Source organism: Nicotiana tomentosiformis, chromosome 11 (assembly GCF_000390325.3).
Source record: "Nicotiana tomentosiformis chromosome 11, ASM39032v3, whole genome shotgun sequence".
NCBI classification, from domain to species: Eukaryota; Viridiplantae; Streptophyta; class Magnoliopsida; order Solanales; family Solanaceae; genus Nicotiana; species Nicotiana tomentosiformis.
Genome location: NC_090822.1, coordinates 26,031,458 through 26,053,610, shown reverse-complemented (window position 1 = coordinate 26,053,610; position 22,153 = coordinate 26,031,458). Strand labels below are relative to the sequence as shown.

Here is a 22,153-nt window from a genome sequence, read left to right as displayed (position 1 = left end):
AGCATAAGTAATTTTGTTCTTTGGTAGAGTATAAAAAGGGAGGAGGATATGGAAACTAAAATTTCTCATATGATATTCTGTACAAGACGGAAGCGTAAGTATCATAGACTCTTGCTGAGATTAATTGTTCCAAGAGCACTTTGCCACAAGAAAATAATAAGTAATTTGTTATGAAAATAATTATATTATGGATGTTCATTTATTACTCCGCTATAGATAATCTTTCTGAAGAAGATTATCCATTTAGTGCTCTGTTGAAGTTTATCTACAAGCAGCTGATGCAGGAAGGTTGCAAGCAGCTCAATGAAATGATTTGCAACAGCTTCTTATTAAACAGGCAGGTTGCAAGTAGCTCATGCAGACAGCTTACAAGTAGCTAAAGAAAAGCCTTGCAACTTCTTCGTGAAAAGCCTCGCAGCTGCTTCCTTTCTTCTATAAATAGAGGAGTTTTCAGTTCTTTATGTACATAAGTTTGAAGTTTGAATAATATATCAGTTTCTCTCTATACTTATCTTTACTTTACAGTTCTTATTTTATAACACGTTATCAGCACGAGACTCTGCCATCTCGAGAAAATACTTTGAAAGTATCAGAGGTACGAACTTTCTTTTTCTAAATAATGTCAAATCTTTCTAAACTTGAGTTTGTAGCCCTTGATATATCGGGCAAAAGCTACATGTCTTGGGTGCTTGATGCCGAAATTCATCTTGATGCGATGGGTCTGGCAGCCACCATCAAAGATAAAAATCAGGCATCAAACCAAGACCGTGCCAAAGCAATGATATTCCTACGTCATCACCTTGATGAGGGCCTGAAAATGGAATATCTTACTGTTAAAGATCCAGTTATACTGTGGAATAATTTGAAAGATAGATATGACCACCTGAAGATGGTCGTTCTTCCACAAGCACGTTATGATTGGACTCATCTAAGGCTACAAGATTTTAAATCTATCAGTGAGTATAATTCTGCTATGTTCAGAATTATTTCCCAATTGAAACTATGTGGTGATAATATTACTGATCATGATATGTTGGAGAAAACTTTCACCACTTTTCATGCCTCGAATATGCTCCTGCAGCAGCAATATCGAGAGATGGGATTTAAAAAGTATTCTGAACTTATCTCACATCTTCTTGTAGCCGAGCAACATAATGGGCTATTAATGAAAAACCATGAAAGCCGACCTACTGGTTCTTGTCCATTCCCTGAAGTGAATGAGACGAACTTCCACCAAGCTAAGCGTGGAAGAGGACGTGGCCCCAGTCGTGGTCATGGCCGTGGTCGGGGAGGAAACTCTAATCGTGGTAATAACAATGCACTAAAGAACCCTCATCACCACCAGCAGTGGAAAAGAAAGGAACAAAAGCATGAAGAGTGCAAGAAGCAAAGCCAGAAAATGCATGTTATAGATGTGGAGGAAAAGGGCACTGGTCACGTACATGTCGTACGCCAAAGCACCTGGTTGAGCTGTATCAAGCCTCCCTGAAGAAGACAGAGAAAAATGCTGAAGCAAATTTTATTTCTGAAGATAATTTAGACTTCATGCATTTGGATGTAGCTGATTATTTTGCACTCCCAGAAGGAGAAACAAGTCATGTGATCGGTAGTGAATCTGTAGAAATGTAAATATTTTAATTTTTGTTGTTTGTAGTAGATAGTATGGTTATGTAATTGTTGTACATAAATAAAAGTTATGCTTTGATAATAATGTTTACTATCATATTTATTTTGTTTATGTCATTTTGAAGAATATGGATAATCCTCAAATTATGTTTGGATCAAAGACCAATCATGAAGATATTTGTGTAATTGATAGTGGAACAACTCATGCCATATTCAAAGATCAGAAATACTTTTCTTATTTGCATAAGGAAAAAGCAAATGTTTCTACAATTTCTGGTAATATAAGTTTGATTGAAGGCTCCGGAAGAGCTATTGTATTTCTGTCTAAGGGAACAAAACTTATTATAGACAATGCATTATTCTCCTCCAAGTCTCGAAGAAACTTGTTGAGTTTTATAGATATCCGCCGAAATGGGTATCATGTTGAGACAATAGATAAAATGAACGTGGAATATCTTTGTATTATAAAGAATATTTCTGGCCAGAAATGCATTGTAGAAAAGTTACCAACTTTATCTTCTGGCTTATACTATTCAAAGATTAGTACAGTTGAAGCACACTCTATCGTAAACCAGAAGTTTACTGATTCAAATACTTTTGTGCTTTGTCATGGCCGTTTGGGCCATCCTGGATCAATAATGATGAGACGAATTACTGAAAATTCTAGTGGGTATCCATTAAAGAACCTGAAGATTCTTACAAATGATGAATTTTCTTGTGATGCTTGTTATCAAGGCAAAATGATCACTAGACCATCACCAATGAAGGTTGGCATTGAGTCCCCTACCTTTTTAGAACGTATACATGGGGATATATGTGGACCTATTCACCCACCAAGTGGGTTGTTTAGATATTTTATGGTCCTAATAGATGCATCTTCAAGATGGTCTCATGTGTGCCTATTATCATCTCGCAACCTGGCGTTTGCAAAGTTATTAGCCCAAATAATTCGATTAAGGGCACAATTCCCAGATTATCCTATAAAGGCTATTCGCCTTGATAATGCTGGAGAATTCTCATCTCAAGCTTTTGATAATTACTGTCTATCAGTTGGAATAAAAGTTGAACATCCTGTAGCTTATGTTCATACTCAAAATGGCCTTGCAGAGTCATTTATTAAACAGCTGCAATTGATAGCAAGACCACTACTTATGAAAATAAAATTGCCCACTATTGTTTGGGGCCATGCTATCTTGCACGCAGCATCACTTATCCGTCTCAGACCAACACATTATAATAAATATTCTCCGTCACAATTAGTTTTTGGTCATGAACCAAATATTGCCCATCTACGAATTTTTGGATGTGCTGTATATGTGCCAGTAGCACCACCACAGCGCAGTAAGATAGGCCCCCAAAGAATGTTAGGAATATATATTGGGTTTGAATCACCCTCTATTATTCGCTATCTTGAACCATTGACAGGAGATTTATTTACTGCTCGATTTGCAGATTGTCGATTTGATGAAAAACAATTCCCACAATTAGGGGGAGAGAAAAAGGAAATCAAAAGAGAAATTATGTGGAAAGTTTCATCATTATCTCATTTTGATCCACGTACCCCTATATGTAATCAGGAGGTCCAGAAGATCATCCATTTACAAAATATAGCAAATCAAATGCCAGACGCGTTTACTGATTTGAAAAGGATAACTAAGTCACATATCCCTGCAGAGAATGTGCCTATATGAATTGATGTCCCAGCAGGACCATCTACTAGCATAAGAACTAGTGAACCTAAAGCACGCCTGAAGCGTGGTAGGCCTTTGGGTTCTAAGGATAGAAATCCTAGAAAACGAAAATCGACAAATGATCAAAATGATATTATGAAGGGATCTCCTGAAGAGACCCAAGATCTGATTAGTTCTGAGATTCCTGAAGAAATCAATGAACCCGAGACTCAAGTGAGTGAGGAACTTTTAATAAGTTCTACTGGTGATGGGATTAATTTAAATCGATCTGAAATAGTGGTGGATAATATTTTTGCATATAATGTTGCACTTAACATTATGCAAGATAGTGAGGATTGTGAACCCCGATCTGTCGAAGAATGTCAACAAAGATCTGATTGGCCAAAATGGCAAGGGCAATTCAATCAGAATTGAACGCACTTGCTAAAAGAGAGAGGTCTTTGGACCAGTAGTCCAAACACCTGCTGGTGTAAAACCAGTTGGTCATAAATGGGTTTTTGTGCGAAAAAGGAATGACCAAAATGAAGTTGAAAGATACAAGGCTCGCCTTGTCGCACAAGGATTCTCACAACGACCTGGAGTCGATTATGAAGAAACATATTCACCAGTTATGGATGCCATAACATTTCGATATCTCATCAGTTTAGCCTTACGTGAAAGACTTGAAATACATATGATGGATGTGGTTACAGCTTATCTGTACGGGTCACTTGATAATGAGATTTACATGAAAATCCCTGAAGGATTTAAAATGCCTGAAGCATATTCGAAAATCTCGGGAAATGTATTCAATCAGATTACAAAGATCTTTGTACGGTTTAAAGCAATCTGGGCGCATGTGGTATAATCGCCTTAGTGAATATTTACTGAAAGAGGGTTACATAAATGATGTTATTTGTCCATGTATTTTTATAAAGAAAATGACATCAGAATTTGTTATACTTGCTGTTTATGTTGATGACATAAATCTTGTTGGAACTCCAGAAGAGCTCCAAAAGGCAATTGAATATCTTAAGAAAGAATTTGAGATGAAAGATCTTGGAAAAACAAAACTTTGTCTTGGATTGCAAATTGAACATTTAGCAAACGGGATCTTTATGCATCAATCTGCCTATAGAGAAAGGGTCTTAAAACGCTTTTACATGAACAAAGCGCACCCATTGAGTACACCAATGGTTGTTCGATCACTTGAAGTGAATAAGGACCCGTTCCGACCTCCAGAAGAGGATGAGGAACTCCTTGGTCCTGAAACACCCTATCTCAGTGCAATTGGTGCACTTATGTATCTTGCTAATGCTACAAGGCCTGACATAGCATTTTCTGTTAATTTACTAGCAAGATATAGCTCTTCTCCTACTCGGAGACATTGGAATGGGATTAAGCATATTTTGCGATATTTAAAGGGAACTCTTGATATGGGTTTGTTTTATGCTAACAAAGGTAGTGCAGATCTTGTTGGTTATGCAGATGCAGGTTATTTATCTGATCCCCATAAAGCTCGATCTCAAACCGGGTACGTATTTACATGTGAAGGTACTGTCATATCATGGCGCTCCACAAAGCAGTCAATTATTGCTACTTCTTCAAATCATGCTGAGATAATAGCTATTCATGAAGCAAGTAGGGAATGTGTATGGTTGAGATCAGTGATTCATTTTATTCAAGAAAAATGTGGTTTGGAGTGTGATAAAAGATCCACAATTTTATACGAAGACAATGTTGCATGCATAGCCCAATTGAAGGGAGGATTTATATAAGGAGATAGAACGAAGCACATTTCACCAAAATTATTCTACACACACGATCTTCAGAAAAATGGTGACATTGATGTGCAGCAAATTCGTTCAAGTGACAATCCGGCAGATTTATTCACTAAATCTTTGCCAACTTCAACTTTTGAGGAGATGGTATACAAGATTGGAATGCGAAGACTCAAATATTTGAAACAAGATTTTCATCAGGGGGGGTAAAATATGCGATGTACTCTTTTTTTCCATACTAAGGTTTTTTCCCACAGGGTTTTTCTTATAAGGTTTTTAATGAGGCAACTAGAAATGCGTATTACTAAATATGTATACTCTTTTTCCTTCACTAGGATTTTTCACACTGGGTTTTTCCTCGTAAGGTTTTAACGAGGCACAATACCTTTTAATGAACATCCAAGGGGGAGTGTTATGAAAATAATTATATTGTGGATGTTCATTTATTACTCCGCTATAGATAATCTTCCTAAAGAAGATTATCCATTTAGTACTCTGTTGAAGTTTATCTACAAGCAGCTGATGCAGGCAGGTTGCAAGCAGCTCAATAAAATGATTTGCAGCAGCTTCTTATTAAACAGGCATGTTGCAAGCAGCTTCTTATTAAACAAGCATGTTGCAAGCAGCTCATGCAGACAGCTTACAAGCAGCTAAAGAAAAGCCTTGCAGCTACTTCGTGAAAAGCCTCGCAACTGCTTCCTTTCTTCTATAAATAGAGGAGTTTTCAGTTCATTATGTACATAAGTTTGAAGTTTGAATAATATATCAGTTTCTCTTTATACTTTTCAGTTCATTATGTACATAAGTTTGAAGTTTGAATAATATATCAGTTTCTCTTTATACTTTTCAGTTCATTATGTACATAAGTTTGAAGTTTGAATAATATATCAGTTTCTCTTTATACTTGTCTTTACTTTACAGTTCTTATTTTATAACATAATTAAAAAATTTCAATAATGGATAGCAATCTATATCAAATGTGAAAGACAAAGACTTCAAGTTCACCACCACCCACTAAGTTCATAATCCACTTATCCACACTAGAAAACAGTAAATTAAATAATAATTTCAATTATATTATAGATAGCAAAGTAGATCAAATGTGAAACCTGGTAACACCGCCCTTTAGTTCTCAAATACTAATCTCCACTAAAACAATTTGGATATATTTAATATAATAACCTTTGTGTTTTAATAGATTCAATCACCTTCAACGCATTATTTAATTGTTCGCTAACGCTAGGTTGCTCTAATGGTGAGCACCCTCCGCTTCCAACCAAGAGATGGTGAGTTCGAGTCACCCCAAGAGCAAGGTGGGAAGTTCTTGGAGGGAGGGAACCGAGGGTCTATCAGAAACAGCCTCTCTACCCCAGAGTAGGGGTAAGGTCTGCGTACACACTACCCTCCCCAGACCCCACTAATGAGATTATACTGGGTTGTTGTTGTTGTTGCTGCTAACGCTATTCATGAACATGTGCAGGGGTATATTACTTTTCTTGACCACAATCTATGATATATTCATGTCCAGATGGCGTGGTGATAACTTACTACTATGTTAAAACAAGATTTAGATTAAATGTAATGCTACAAGTTTGAGTTTAAGAACTACAATTAATATGATTACAATATTCGGTGTCAGTTCAACAAAGTTGGTAGCCCAAAGCAAAATTTTAATAAGAAGCCTTAATTTCATATATTTTTTCATTTAAATTCTATTTATGTAGCTTATAATGAATTTTTTCTAATATCTTTTTCCAATTAACAATATAGCTAATCAACCATATGGCTAAATAGTTCTCTTTTATTTTTTTAAATAAAGATCTTGTAATTTTCACCTTAAAATATTGAATATTTTTTGAAAAAGATTTCCTTAGAACCTCAACGTACTATCAACAAAATATGGGGCTCCAAATTTTGAGGGCTTAAAGACTTTGCTTTAGTTGCTTTGGCCTTGAACCGGCACTGTCACTAGCGCTGACTCGATGTTATAAAAATATTTAATGTTATGAGTTTTCATGAGAAATAGAGCTTTGCTAAGAAGACAATATTTGGCTAAACATGTGAAGATGCAAAATCAGAAGAAGAAAAAATGTCACATTTATTAGCTGAAAAAACTTAATAGTCAAATATAATAACAATAAATGATTCCTTAGGCTATGGGTAAACCAAGTACTTATATATGGATTAGATTGATGAGCTTGAGTTAGAATTGAAAACCTAGAGATTAGAACCAAATGGATAGGAATTCATTGAGTTCTCCATGTTTAGATGAAATAATAGTTTGGTAACTTTGGAATTGATTTAATAATAGAAGAATATGGATACCCATGGACGACCTGAAATTGACGAATATAGAGGGGTAAGAAGTTTTAATTGGTTTTTATCCGATTTTCAGTAATCACATTAGAGCGATTAATCTGAATTTGCACTGAAAATTTGACTTTAGTTAAGAAAGAAACATATCTATCACTCCACCTCAACCTTTGTTCGCGGGAGAAAAATCTAACCTACAATAAACTTTACATTCGGAGTAATTCAACATAAGTACGTAAAATAACTTCTTCATAGATCTATTTTTAACTACAATATGTTTTGAAAATTATTTTTTTATTATACCAAATCCATTCCATTATATTTGATGTAGTTTGACTCGGTACAAAATTTAAATATGTCATAACATTTATGTAGCTATAAGAAATTATTAAGAAAAAAAAAATATATAATTCATTTTAAAAGGGATTAATAAGAAAATGTATCAAATAAAATGGAACGTAGGGAGTACTATATGCTAAGAGGAAAGTTATTTCATATTTTACTGTATATACAATCACCTTCATGAATGCAAATTCTCCACATCAATATCATGTGTAAAAAACTAAGATAATTACATTAACAAAGTCATGAGATGATGTTTGTTCTGCTGTTGATCTTTGTTGTTTAAAAATAATGTACGGTAAGACCTCTCTATAACAGCATCCCTATATAACAACACTTCACTATAAAAGTCAAGTTTTTTCGGAACCAATTTTTATGTTATGTTATAAAATATGTTCTCTATAACAGCATTTTACTATAACATTCAAAATTATTCGAAATAAACGAGACTATTATAGAGATGTTTGACTGTATTAGTTTAGCTCAAGACTTTTTTATGTGTTGAAAAACTTATTTTGACCAAGATGTAATGTACTTATCCGCTTTTTGGGTATTTAATATAACTGTTATGTAGGCGCTTTTTGTGTATTTAATTCATTTGCTTGCAACACTCAGCATTTATACACCTTGGGGTTAGACTCCCTTCTTAGTTGCTTATAAATTAAGTGTTGCATATGTAAAATTCTATAGATATTTCAGAAGGTAATTATTTTTAACGGTTTAACAAAATATACGAGTTTACAAAATATATAAATTTATAAAATTTATATGTTTACAAAAGAAGAATCATTAAATAATAGTCGTCAATTTACCTCTAGTCACAATAAACTTCCTACGTGGTCTATATCCTAAATTTTGAACCTCAAAACCTCAACCCTGGATTAATAGACGTACTTCATAGTCGATTGTTAATTATCGATTGTGTACTCAACTTCTATACAAGCCAAGTAGAAACTATTGGTCGACTGTTGATATAATTAGTTATTAAACTTAATTTTTACCATGAAATTGATAAAATTATAACATTTACACATGTTATTAATCATGTTATGACATAAACATTTATGAGAAATGGACAAGTTCATACTACCACTAAGGATTTAGTCATTCTACAACATGCAATGACTTAGCAATGTATTATCATAGTAGATATTGCGAGTATAATAAAAGTATTGATTAATCATTTGAAAATGTAAGTTTATAAAATGGAACATATCAGAATACCTTTAAAGATTGATCAGAGATGGATAATTTCATATTACCCTAAGGATTTAGTCATTCTACATTACGCGATAACTTAACAATGTTTTATCAGAGTCAGATCACGCGGATTCAGGATTTAAATCCTATGGGTTTAGCTTTTGAAGCTTTTAGCATTGAATCTATTATATATTTAAAGTTATGGGTTCATATATATACTATTTTTGCAATTTTAATGAATTTTTACTTATAAATTTTTACTTTGCGTCGAAAGTTAAGAGTTCATTTGAAACCGTCGACAATGTACTACATCCGCCCCTGATCAGAGTAGCATTAAAAGTATAATGAAGGGATTGACTAATCATTTGAAATAAAAATAAAATAATAAATTAGCTTATTTTAAATATTTTTCTCAATAATGAAGAAGCGGAAAACACATTTTATATCAAGCACGTGGAGACAAAAAGAAAAGGAAAAAGAAAAAGGAACACCGCGTCTATAGATCTGCTTCACAAGAGAAAAGTTGATACCAATTAAGTAAAAAAGAAGAAATCAGGAATAGTAAAAGGAAAAGAAGAAAAGGCAAAACAAAGAATGAACTTACACAACTAAATTGACTATTCTTTTCACCTAATGAAAGTGAAAAACGTGTGATCTCGAAGAGTAATAAGACATATAAATCCTGCGTTGTAGCCAAGGTAGGATGAAGGGACAAGCGTATTCAGATTTAGTACATTAAACTCAATTCGAATTTATTAATATGTTATTTGGGTCATTTATTAGTGATGCGAGAATAAGGATATTGTGATTGCGTATGGTGATTAATAATGAAATTTTATGTGAGTAATAATATAGAAATTATTATATATGAATTATGTATACGGGTGAACTCGAGGTCAACACACGCCCCGAGTTCTAGGTGAGTCTGACGAAGTACGAATGTATGGGATAAAGACCGAGTCTTAGAACTCATCGGTTCGAGGGCGGAACGGGGTGCTCGCCACCGGGCCCGACAAGTCAACACCCCCCGAACCCAGAACGAGTACCAATACCTTGGAAGGCAGTACAAACGGTTGCACACGACTAACAGAGGGTCGTGATATCCGCATCCAATCGGATATCACGGCGCGGATCTCGCTCGATGCCGGTAGCGTATCAGTGATTGATGTACAAGGAGGATTTTTACCTTTTTTTAGAATTATACTAGGAATAAAGGGGGGTTCTTATTCAATGAACACATTATAGCACGCATATCAAGGTAATATAAACTTACTTCTTTGTTTTTAGTCATTGAAAGGTTCTTATTTTGTTCATAGTTCTCCATACACATTTGGCTTCCAATCGAAGACCCGGTCAAGGGTAAGACCACTGTTAAGCTAAAACCCGAGCCCGGACTCAACGTCACAACTGGTTTGATTATTGATTTCATCTTCAATTCGTTTATCTAACATTTTTAATTTCTTGTATTGAGTCTATCCACGTATCCTTAAAATCGCGTACAAGTGTAATTGTTATTCATTTTAAGGGTAAATAGTTTGGCGCCCACCGTGGGGCTAAGGATAATAGTGGTGGTTTGATACAAACCTCCATAACACACTCTATTTTATACTTGTTCTTTAAGGTCTCAATTTCATGTCAGCTTAAAAATGTCAAATTCTCAGTCCGCTCGCTTGAACGTTGAGAATGGGTCTGGCTATCTTGGCGAAAACAACAATCTGGTGCCTAGCAATGAGGTGCCCCCTGCTGATCCCAATGGGGTCATAGTCGTATACCCAGTCGATGCTAACTCACATGTGGCCATCAATGCCAACCTTCCTACCGCCCCGAGAATAGCATTCGCGAAGTAGCCCGACCAACGCCTCGAGGAGCGCTCGAAGGAGAAGGTGATGGGGTCAGTCTGCGATTGATCATCAAAATGTTGAAGGCTCAACAGGCGGCGATAGCGCAGCTGCAAAATCAAAGACACGCCCCCAGCAGGGTGGAGCCCGAACCATCCCAGAAAAACACCCGAAGAAGTGAGCATATCACCGAAAGGCTGAGTGAAGCTGAGCCCGGTGTCAGCCCTGAAGTAATGAAAATGCTTGAAGCATTAACGAAACAAGTAAAATCAGGCGAAAAGAAAATTGAAGCAAACGACAAGTCTTCCAAAGTAGGCGTGTCCACGCCATCGAAGAAGGAGTGGAGAGGGTCGTCCACGTCGTGAACTCCTTCACTTGACTTTTCCTTTCCTGCTTGGGCCTCCTCAAGCATGGACTCGGTGTATGAGGGCGTCTCAATGATGTCTATTACACCGATTGCCTCCTTTGGAATAGAAGCAGCTTCTCGGGAGGTCTCAGCCCCCGTTTCAATCCCGGCCTCCCGAGTCGAGAAGAGATCGACCTCATGGATTTCTTCTTCGGCTATAACCTGCTCCCCGACAGGGGTCGATCTGTAAGAGACAAAGATGTCGTCTTCTTCAGACTCATCCCTAAGTCGGTGAAGTGAGTCAGAATCCGACACTTGGGAGTTGGTGCTCTTCTTGGGCTTGCGAACCCGAGTGGCCGCCCTCTTTTTTAACTTCACCTCGGGCCCCGGGCCCCTCCGAGCCCGAGGATTTCATTTTTCACTTCTTCTCCTCCGCAGCAACTAGGGGCGCCCCGTAACGGAGGGATCAACGGCTCGGGACGCATCTTCGTCCCCTTTCAACGGCCTAAGTTCGGTGGTCTTAGGCAAACCTGCGAAAGAAAGAGAAAGGGTCAGCGTTAAGTAAGTTTGGGGTGTAATAATAACTATTCTAAGAAGAGCCTTACCATGAGAACGGGCCTCACATCGGCCCTTCGATGCCGGTAGCGTATCAGTGATTGATGTACAAGGAGGATTTTTATCTTTTTTAGAAAAGTACTAGGGGTAATACTCCCTACTATATAAAGGGGAGGTTTCTTATTCAATGAACACATTGTAACACGTATATCAAGGCAATATAAACTTACTTCTCTACTTTCTAGTAATTGAAAGGTTTATTTTGTGCATAGCTCTCCATACACATTTGCTTCGAATCGAGGGCCCGGTCAAGGGTAAGACCAATGTTAAGCTAAAACCCGAGCCCGGACTCAACGTCACAACTAGTTTGATTATTGATTTCATCTTCAATTTGTTTATCTAACATTCTTGATTTCTTGTATTGAATCTATCCACACAGGGGTGGATCTACCTTATGAGGTAGGGGTGCCACGCCACCCGCTCGCTTCGCTAAAATTCTTACTATGTGCATAATATCTCTGTGAAAAAAGGTATATATCAACAGAGTGGCACCCAGAAGACACAAAGTGGACGTGGGTACCATTGGTTCAACGTCCCCTTTGAAGGCTTTCCTTGGCCTCATGAAAGCAAGTTTGATTCCCTGTTGGAGCATCTCCTTTGATTTTTCTCTTTTTCTACTTATTAAGATTTTCTTTATTTTCAGTTGGTCCCTAGGGCCTCACCTCTTTTCCTTCATTTTCGATTCTTTCCATCCTTTTCTTCCTTTTATTTGCTAATTCTCTCTTTTTTGTTTTTTTAACTTTAAGTCCTCATTTTATTTCTATCATTATACCTTACATTATGAGCAATTATTTTTGATAGGTAATTTCAATTGATTTTAATTAGCGTATAATTTCTTTCTTTTTAATGAAATGATATAAATTTATATATTAGAGTATAATTTGAACAATAATTTCTATTGAGTTTTGAAAAAAAATTAAATGGCTTGATTGATAGTCATTTTGAGTCGAATAGCATAGGTTAAATGTTGAAGGTTTTTCTTTGAAAATAATTGTCATAAAACTGAACAATTAAATGAAAAATAATTCAAAAGCAATACAAGTAAATAATCTAGTCAAACAAATAATATATAGTAGTTAAGCTATTCTTTAAACAAATTTTAATATTGGAGGTGCTCTTTCATGAAATATTATTTTTCTTTTGTATTTTTATTTTAGAATGTGTTTAAATTAAGTGTTAAAATTTGAACTAAAATCGAACTTATTTGCTTTGTGAATGAAAGGCCTATTCGAATTAACCAAAAACTAACCGAACCGACCCATTATTCCTAATCTGTCTTTGTAGCTAGTATATTGTATGCATAACATGTTGGCATTATTTACCCGTAAAACGGTACAGTTGAATTTATATATGATTTCTAAATAAGTGAACTAATTTGATCCTGAAATAATATAATAATCAAAGAAATATATAATATTTAGCCTTAGAATATAGATGAAATAGAAAAGATAGTGATTCTATGAACACGGTCTCTGAACACAGCAATGATGAAATTAAAAAGCAAGGAAGTGAAATTGTATAAAGCTTTGTATAGAATATAGTATATGGTCTTGCCAGAAAATTCGTGTCCTTTACAATGGTAACTGAGCTCACTATTTATAGTTATGCCTAGGGAAAAAAGGTCTTAGGATCATGCCCTCCTTTGATGCCAATTATGAGGGTCATTGATGAAGATGTAACGTTAAGCATAAAAGCCAAATTCTCTGTAACGGACCGTCGCTCTTGATGTTGTAAAATATTCCTTAGTAAATGCTACCGGGCGCAGAGCATTTAATACACTTTTATGAACGTTATCCGTTTTGGTGACAAGCGCAGTGGCTGCGTTCGGTCCTCAGCCATCCCATCTTGGATTTCACATGTCCTCCTTTTAGTCAGTCACGTGTCATATCATATTTTACCCTATACAGATAGTCCATCTGCTTTACGGTGACATAACTTTGTGTTACCGGGAAGTTGGTAGAAATACCTTTTTGGCGGGAATTACTATAATCTCCTCTAAAGGTTTCTGACAGTTGATTAGACACACGTCTCTCCGCATTTAATGCCCCGAACACGCGTCATCCCATGATTCAGCACAACCTTTTGCCGATTATCGAGGTAATCATGGCTATGAATTTAGCCGCCAAAAGTTTAATTATAAGCAACTTTCTTTTCCTTTGTGTTTTACAACTACTTGAGCTTCTGATTTGCATCCTCGTTTTCCATCCTTTTTCTAATTTTCTTCAAACACAAACTCTTTACCTTCTTATTTTCTAATGGCTTCTTCCTACAAACGTGGTGGTTCTACAAAGAATAAGAATAAAACCAAGGATTTTGTTCCACCAATAGTGGATTCCATCATCCCAAGAAGGCTTAGTACTTCGAAGAATTTTGAAGAGAAATTTTCTACTGCTAACCCTCGTACATGGGTTATTAGTAGGTACCATTCTTCCATTTGTCCTTACAATATTCCTATTGTAAAGGAGTACTGCCGCTGCAATGAGTTGGAAATTATCGTTCCTGATCTATCGGAGCGAGTGACCCTTCCCAAGGAAGGTTTTACATAATATTTCATGTACCTTTTTACTTTGGGTCTGTTTTCTTTGTGCGAAGAGCTAGATTCTGTGATTGCAGAGCTTTGCCTTCGCTACCAAGTATGTTTGGCACAGGTAAGTCCTTCAGTGTGGAGGACGATCGCCTGCCTCCGACGCTTGTGCCAAGAAACTGGAGAGGAGCTAACCTTAGCTCATGTGATAAATCTCTATTCCCCCAAAATCTTTCGCGGGGGAATGATAAACCTTTGCAAGCGTGGCCACCATGCTTTGTTGTCTAGCATGGATGATGACAACGATCATGATTGGATGGAATAGTTCGTTGCAGTTGCCACCAATGACATCATTCCGACAACGGCTTCATCCTTTCCAGTTGCTTGGAACCGCACTCGTAAGTTCTTTGTATAATATTCCTCTTACTAGATATTCTTCTACGGACGTATCATCTCTTCACCCTTCGTATATTTTAGCAACTCGATGGCCCCCACTTGTGGTTCAGAAGATCTTGGACGTCACAATGCCCGAAACTCATTCGTGGAAAGAACTGGCCCTTAAATACGGGTGGAAGGCCGAAAATCATGGTAACTCTAATTTACCTTGCTTCCATTTTTTTTATATGAAGAACTTGGTAGAACCCTTCTGACTTTATTCATGGAATTAGGTCTACCTGCGTACTCTGTTGCTTTCCCCGAGGAGGATGTTCTGGCTGATCATGCTGATGTAGCGAGGCTGCTTCAGGAAGCACTTACTCAAACATGTATCTCCGGGCCTGTTTCGGGTGCAAATATTTTTTTACGGAGTCCCCGATCGGAGGATAAACAAACAAAGAGAAGACGTTCCTCTGTGGCCGGAAAAAAGAATAAAAGGGCAAAGATTATTGCCCCCGAGTCATCTCTGGTGGCGATGATGACTGGTCCTTCTTCTGGGTCCTCTTTGTTGGAATGAGGTTGGTGAAAGAAAATTGGTGGGTCCTGATATTGTTCAACAAACTGAAGATAAGATAAAAATCATCAAGGATCGCTTAAAAATTTCCTCAGACAGACAAAAGTCTTATGCTGATCTTAAGAGGCGTGAAATTGAGTATAAAGCGGGTGATAAGGTATTTTTAAAGGTTTTTCCATGGAAGAAGATTATGAGATTTGGACAAAAAGGTAAACTTAGTCCACGATTTATTGGACCTTATGAAGTGCTTGAGAGAGTTGGACCAGTTTCTTATAAACTAGCTCTTCCTCCAGAGTTAGACAAGATCCACAACGTCTTCCATGTTTCTATGCTTAGAAGATACCGCTCAGATCCATCTCATGTTCTTCCTATTGAATTTATAGAGGTCAATCCTGATTTGACATATGGAGAAGAACCAATCCAAATCTTAGCGCGCGAGTTAAAGGAGCTTAGAAACAAGAGCATCCCCTTAGTGAAAGTTCTTTGGAAAAATCATTCTGGCGAAGAAGCTACCTGGGAGCGAGAAGAGGATATGCGAATTCAATATCCAAATTTGTTTAGGGACTAGTACCAGGTAAATTTCGGGATGAAATTTATTTAAGGGGGAGAGAGTTGTAACACCCCAAAGTTTTACTAATATTTGTATTTTCGATTGAGTAACTTTATAATGAGGAAATATATTTACTCCGCACTTCCTAAACGTAAAATTTACAATACATGAAAATTTCTTACTCTAGGTTGTGTTAATACTGACAAAGAAGTTTCATGGTGTTGCTATGCGTAACACTTAATATTATTTTGATGAATTATTATTAAATACATTAATTAAATTTTTGGACTGTCACTCTTTTGTATTTATCTAAGGATATTTAGTAGTTGGGCAGCCATTTATATTTCATATTTATCCAAAATTCTTAAAGACAACTTTGATTGACATAGTCTTCCATAAACTCCCCATTTTCATTCTTTCAAGAAAAATAAAAACACCCCTACCATCTCTCCTTATTATCACCTGAAAACTTCATGAAAACCACCATAAATTTCCACTAAACCAACCAACAAAATTCGTTCTTGGTGAAGCTCAAGTTGCTCCTCTCTTTTGTGGTAAGTTACTAAACCCGTTTTTACACTAGACAGCTATTAGTGTTTTCTTCATATCTTTTTGTATAGAGCTTTGTTTTAAGTGATCTAAAACTTTATGGAAAGCTATTTCATAGATCTATAACTCTTATGAAGGAACCAAAGCCTGATTTATCTTTTATTTACCCGAAAATAGGTAATGAAGTACAGGGCGGATGCTGCCCAGATTTTCTATTTTACAAACCCTCCCTGTACTATGGTTAGTAAGTTTAACATAACGTTTTGTACAAAATTAAAATGGGGGTAATTCAAAATGCTCTGAAACGCTAAGACACATATCTATAACTGTAAAGAAGACCGCACGGTCTATTTTGTCCTTTTTCATCTTCAAATCTGAGTCACAACACGAGGTAGTGATACTGTCCAGAATTTCTGTTTCAAACATTTTGGGTAATTTTCACCAATATCATGTTTATTTTGACATGTTAAATCACTGAACTTATATAGATATTTTATTATGTATTTAAGGTTTATATATCATTGTAAAATCTAAGGGGAATTGTTTGAGGAAGTGGACGGATTTGGTTTGTCTAGGGCGTAGACGATTCGAACGTCCTCAAGTTGTGGTTGAACTATTTTGTGGTAAAACACCAAGGTTTGTGTATAAACTTTGTACTCTTTTTACTTGCTGGAATATTTTGAAATAACCTAATATTTTATTTTTTTGTCTTCAATTAATAGCATTGTATTCGTGTTATATCAAGTATTATAAGATATTTGCTAAATCGCCCACTCGTACGGATTATTTGATCATTTTGCATTCTTGTTGGGACTTTGTCCTTCTTGTGGCAGTGACTTTGTCACTCATCTTGGCATGCCTCTTGATTTGGATTTTTTGCCATCTTGACTTTGGATTTGTAGTTCGTCTTAAATTATGGAACTTGTCCGTGTTAAGTATGAACTGGGAAGCCATTTTTAATATGGTTCTTGATTCTCTTGACTATTGGGTTTTGACCCTACTTGATTTTGGGCTTCGGTCCATCTTGATATCTGATTTTGCTTAGTGTGATGGCATTACGTACATATTGGGCGAAAAATAGATATTTGACAAGCTTTCTTTGATTGATAGTATACGCTTTCTCAACTCTTGAATCTTGAACATAGTTATTGATAATTGGAAACACTTCAAGGGTTGATATTTGATACTTTTGATATATTTGTTCACTTATTTTAAATTATATTTCATTTGAGCTACCTATGACTAAAAATGAGAATTGGAGAAGTTAATGGCTCCAAGCCCCCAAAGTTTATACGCCACTAAGCTTTATGCTTAGCGATAGTTGTTTTCTATCGTAGGTAATGTACAGGATGGAATTTGAAGACGGCCTTATGAAGTAGTCTTTTTGGGAGCACTTAAGGAGATCACATTTGCATATGCACCATGGTTTTGTATAGTTTTGGGACTTGTACATGATATATATGTCACACTTATGTATGTTATTTGGAGGCTTGGATATTAAGACCAAAATCTTGTAACTTGAATTTGGTAACTTATTTTGCTATTTTGAGGTGTGGTAATAACTCAAGTCTTGTAATATGTTAAATTTACATATATATATATATATATATATACACAAAGGAGAAAATTAGTTTTCCTTTTTATACCCGATAGTTTGAAATTTATGTACAATACAAACTTGCAGTGATGTCGAATGAAAGTATAATTTTGTTAGGAAGTTGCTTTAACGTGTTGATTATTCAAGAAGGGTTATATCACCTTATGTTGAAATTTTGACACTGTATTTTTCTTCTTTTTTTTTATAAAAAAAATAAAATTATGAGGAGTATTTTCGAAAATAAAAATATTGCACTTTGGACCTCATCGCATGGGCCTATTTCCGCTACTAAATTATTCTGAATATATTTTTAATTAATATCTTCTTAATGTTGTAAGTAATAAATTAGATTTGTTTAGTAAGTAGCACCCTCCCAAAGGGGTTGCTACATCGTCATCGTCATCGTCATCATCATCATCGGAGGCTAAGGCCCTAGCATCGGCTTCAAGCTCTCTTGCCTTTGTTATCTCTTCAGAGAGATTGAAGCCCCAAGCATGGATCTCCTCGAGGGTTTCCCTCAGAGATTGGAATTTGGCAAATTCGGTGATCCAATGTGCTCGAGTTCGAGCGGTCTCGGCCACCTCTCTCGCATGTGACTGAGCGGCTTCAGCATCAACCCGATAAACAGCCACAAATGCGTCTGCATCGGCCTTTGTTTTTTCAGCCTTGGCAAGTTCAGAAGCCAACCGAGCCTCAAGATCCTCCGTTTTCCTTGCTTGAACCAAGCTTTTCTCCTTCAGGCTTTGAAGTTGACTTTCGGCCGATGACATTTGGGCTCGAGCAACCTCTTTCTCTGCAGCAAAGCGGTCTATATTTCCTTTCCATTTCAAGGACTTCGCCTTTATCACATCGACCTCCTCATGGAGTTTCCCGATCAACTCAAGCTTCTGCTATAACTGTGAGACCGAAAGATTAGCCTTCGTTCCAGTATCGAGCCCATAGGCTTTTAATAGTATCATTACCTGCTCGGACAAATCGGTCTGATCTTGGTGATTTTTAGCCAACTCAGCTCGGAGGTCCTTGATTTCCTCCCCCTTTGCCCTAAGAGGAGTTTAAGGGCATTCTTCTCCTCCGTGACCCGTTAAAGATCGGCCTCGTATCGACGCAGCTCAGCTCGGGATCGAGAACATGCTTCTCGATGAGCTGCCACGGCCTACGAAGAAAGAAGAAACAAAGTAAGAAAAGAAAAACAGGCATAAGAGATAATACCAACAAAATAATTTAAGGCTTTACCTGATTCAATGCCTGCTGCACTCCGTGAAAAAGATCTGATGTATCACTAGTGCCGACAGCATCCTCGACACCGGTAAATAGGTCACAAAAATGATCCTCTCCCTCATGAGGCCTGTCTAGTTCAAGGGCCCCCAAAGCTTGGGCTTCCCGAATCGCCCCTTCGGAAAAAGTAGGAAAGGTGGGCGAGTCTTCGATTGCTACTGCCCCAAGTGAGTCACTTGGGGCGTTCCCTTTGATTCGAAGAGATTCAGGGACAACCCCTTCAGACATATCCCCCATCTGTTGGCTTCGATAGGAAGCATCCTCGATCTCCAACGACTCGGGGACTCTGCCCGAATCTTCCTCCAATATATCCCCAGTTCGAGGCGGAGCCTTATAAACCACCATCGATCCAGCTGCCTGTGGAACATTGGTGGTCTTCTTCGATCGGGCCACCAGTACGGACCCGTCATCTTCTTCTTCCTCATCTCCATCCCTTAGATGCTGAATCGATTCTAAGGTCAAAGGGATGGTATTCTTCCTAGGCTTGCAAGTCGACCTTGCCTTCGGTTTTGGATTTTCGGGAGTAGAGGCCCTTTTTCTCTTATTTCCCTTCGCCGATTTAGAAACCGGGTCCGAGGCTTCTTACTCACCGGGCAGGGACCTCAAAACTGCATCTCTGCCTAGGCCTACATACAAGAAAATCGGTTGAATATGTAGAAAATATTTCGTTCGAACTCTCAAAACATGAGAAATAGGCTTACCATGATTTTTGGCCTCCCATCGGCCCTTCGCCAAATCACACCACGAACGTTCGACTTATGTAGAGGTCGAAGCCAGGGCCCATACCCAGCTCTTAAGATCGGGAATGACATCGGGCATCCAAGTAACCTCTGCATCACAAAAGAGATATCAGCAAGAAAGAAACAAAGAGACAAGGCGATAGGGAATAAGCAGCAGAATTACACTTACGCTTCATATTCCATTCTTCGGGGAATGGCATCTTTTCGGCTGGGATCAGGTCCGAAGTCTTCATTCAAATGAACATGCTCATCCAACCTCGATCCTTGTCCTCATCTATGGTGGAGAACAATACCTTGGTAGCCCGGCGTTGAAGTTTTATTAATCCACCTCGAAATAGGCGGGGACTATATAATCTAATAAGATGATCGAGGGTGAAAGGCATCCCCTCGATCTTGTTTGCAAAGAAACGGATCAGGATAACGATCTGCCAAAAGGAAGGATAAATCTGACCTAGAGTTATTCGGTATTGATGACAAAAATCGATGATAACAGGGTCGAAAGGTCCTAACGTAAAAGGGTAAGTATACACACTAAGGAACCCTTCTACGTGGGTGGTAATATCTTCATCGTGAGCCAGAATTACCACTTCCTTATTATCCCAGTTGCAATAAGTCTTTAACTGTGCAAGTTGCTTTTTGGTTATCGAGCACAAATACCTCGATACCGGCTCACACCGACCGGGAACCAACGAGTCCTTATCGACCTTAAAATCGGAGGTGAGAAGACACGTTCCGGGAACAAACTCCTCAGGTCATGGCTCCACCGGTGTTTTATCGGCAGCAGGTTGTGAATAAAAAGCCTCTTCTTTTGGGGGGATGGTTTTTGATGTTTTCACCATTTTTAAATTTAGAAGAAAGAAATAAAGAAGATGTGGTGTTTCAAAGAAAGATCTTGCAGTAAAAACCGCAGAAGGAAAATTCCACACTTAATTCAGAAGGTATGAGAAGATGCTTAGGAAATTTTGAGATAGAAGATGTAAAAGTGATTAATGGTGAAAGAAGGGGATGTTTATAGGCTGAGCAGTGGCGGTGCAATATCGGTAATGGCCGACCGCCGTCTGACACGCATTAAATACCTCGATAAACTGAACCGATGGGACAACTATCGTGTACGTCACGATCGGATTCGATGCACACGTCAGCATATATCTAATCAGATTCGATTAGTCCGTCGTACGGACTGGTCAGTATGATAATACTTTGATCGAAGAGCGGCTTCGTAATACCAGGTTGAGGTCCGAAGTCGGGTCATCAAGCTTCGAGTTCTAGGACCGATCAATGACAAGCTCGGTATCATTATCGGGCTCGTATCCAAATCGAGCTACGGGGCGAAGCAAAATTATCGTGCTTGAGATGCATAGACCGACCGACACCGACCCCGAATCAATATCAGACTCCGAGTAAGAATCGAGCTCGAGTCAAGATCGAGGGCTCGAGTCAATACCGAGCTCGAGCCAATATCGAGCTCACAGATAAGAGTCGTTATAACCGCATTAGGGGAGAGAATCCTGGCAGGAATTAGGAAAAAATTAGTTCCTCATGGGTTTCCCACTATATATTTTTTATTATATCTAAAGTAGGATCTTTCCACTATAAAGGGGATGATTGTTATTTCTGTGAAGGACATTCACACATTGTAACAAAAGATTGCTTCTCATATGGAAAGATCAATCCTTTGAGCTCTTTTACTTCATTTTATCTAGGTCATTCATTTTTCTCCTTTCCACCGTTTGTATCTTTTATCCTTATAAGTCAAGACTGTATATTTCTATTTCTTCTATTTCTTGTTACGATTTTGTATCAAGTTATACCATATACCCTTAGAACTACGTATAAATTTAACTCTATCCGATTTTCTGAATGAACAGAAGGATCTAAGAGAAGTTAAATGTTAAGAAACGAACCAAAGGGGTGGGGCTGTTTTGTATAGTACAGTAGGTACAACAACAAAGGGAAACAAATAATTGAAAACTATTATTATAGTTGTTGATTTTTTTCTTGCTAGTACAAATAATATTCTTTCTTTTCTTTTAGTTTTATATCTAGTTTTCTGCCTTTTAATCTAATTATTCCACCAAAGTTTTATTCCATTGTAATTTTAGAGAGCACAAAACGACATTAGTAAGCAACTATGTTGTACTCTCTATTGGCTTTTATAGAAGTTAGAACAGTATTATGTTCATCTGAATTTAGTGAATTCTACATAAAAAAACTACTACATACGTCAACAACTATTAA

General features: G+C 37.3%; 1 long non-coding RNA gene across 1 annotated transcript; it reads left to right on the top strand.

Moving 5' to 3' along the window:
• Positions 1–16,129: 16,129 nt before the first annotated feature.
• Positions 16,130–17,846, top strand: LOC104093355 (uncharacterized). The gene is made up of 2 exons (XR_011412041.1): positions 16,130–16,308; positions 17,641–17,846. It is a non-coding gene; the product is annotated as an uncharacterized lncRNA (long non-coding RNA).
• The last annotated feature ends 4,307 nt before the right edge of the window (positions 17,847–22,153 follow it).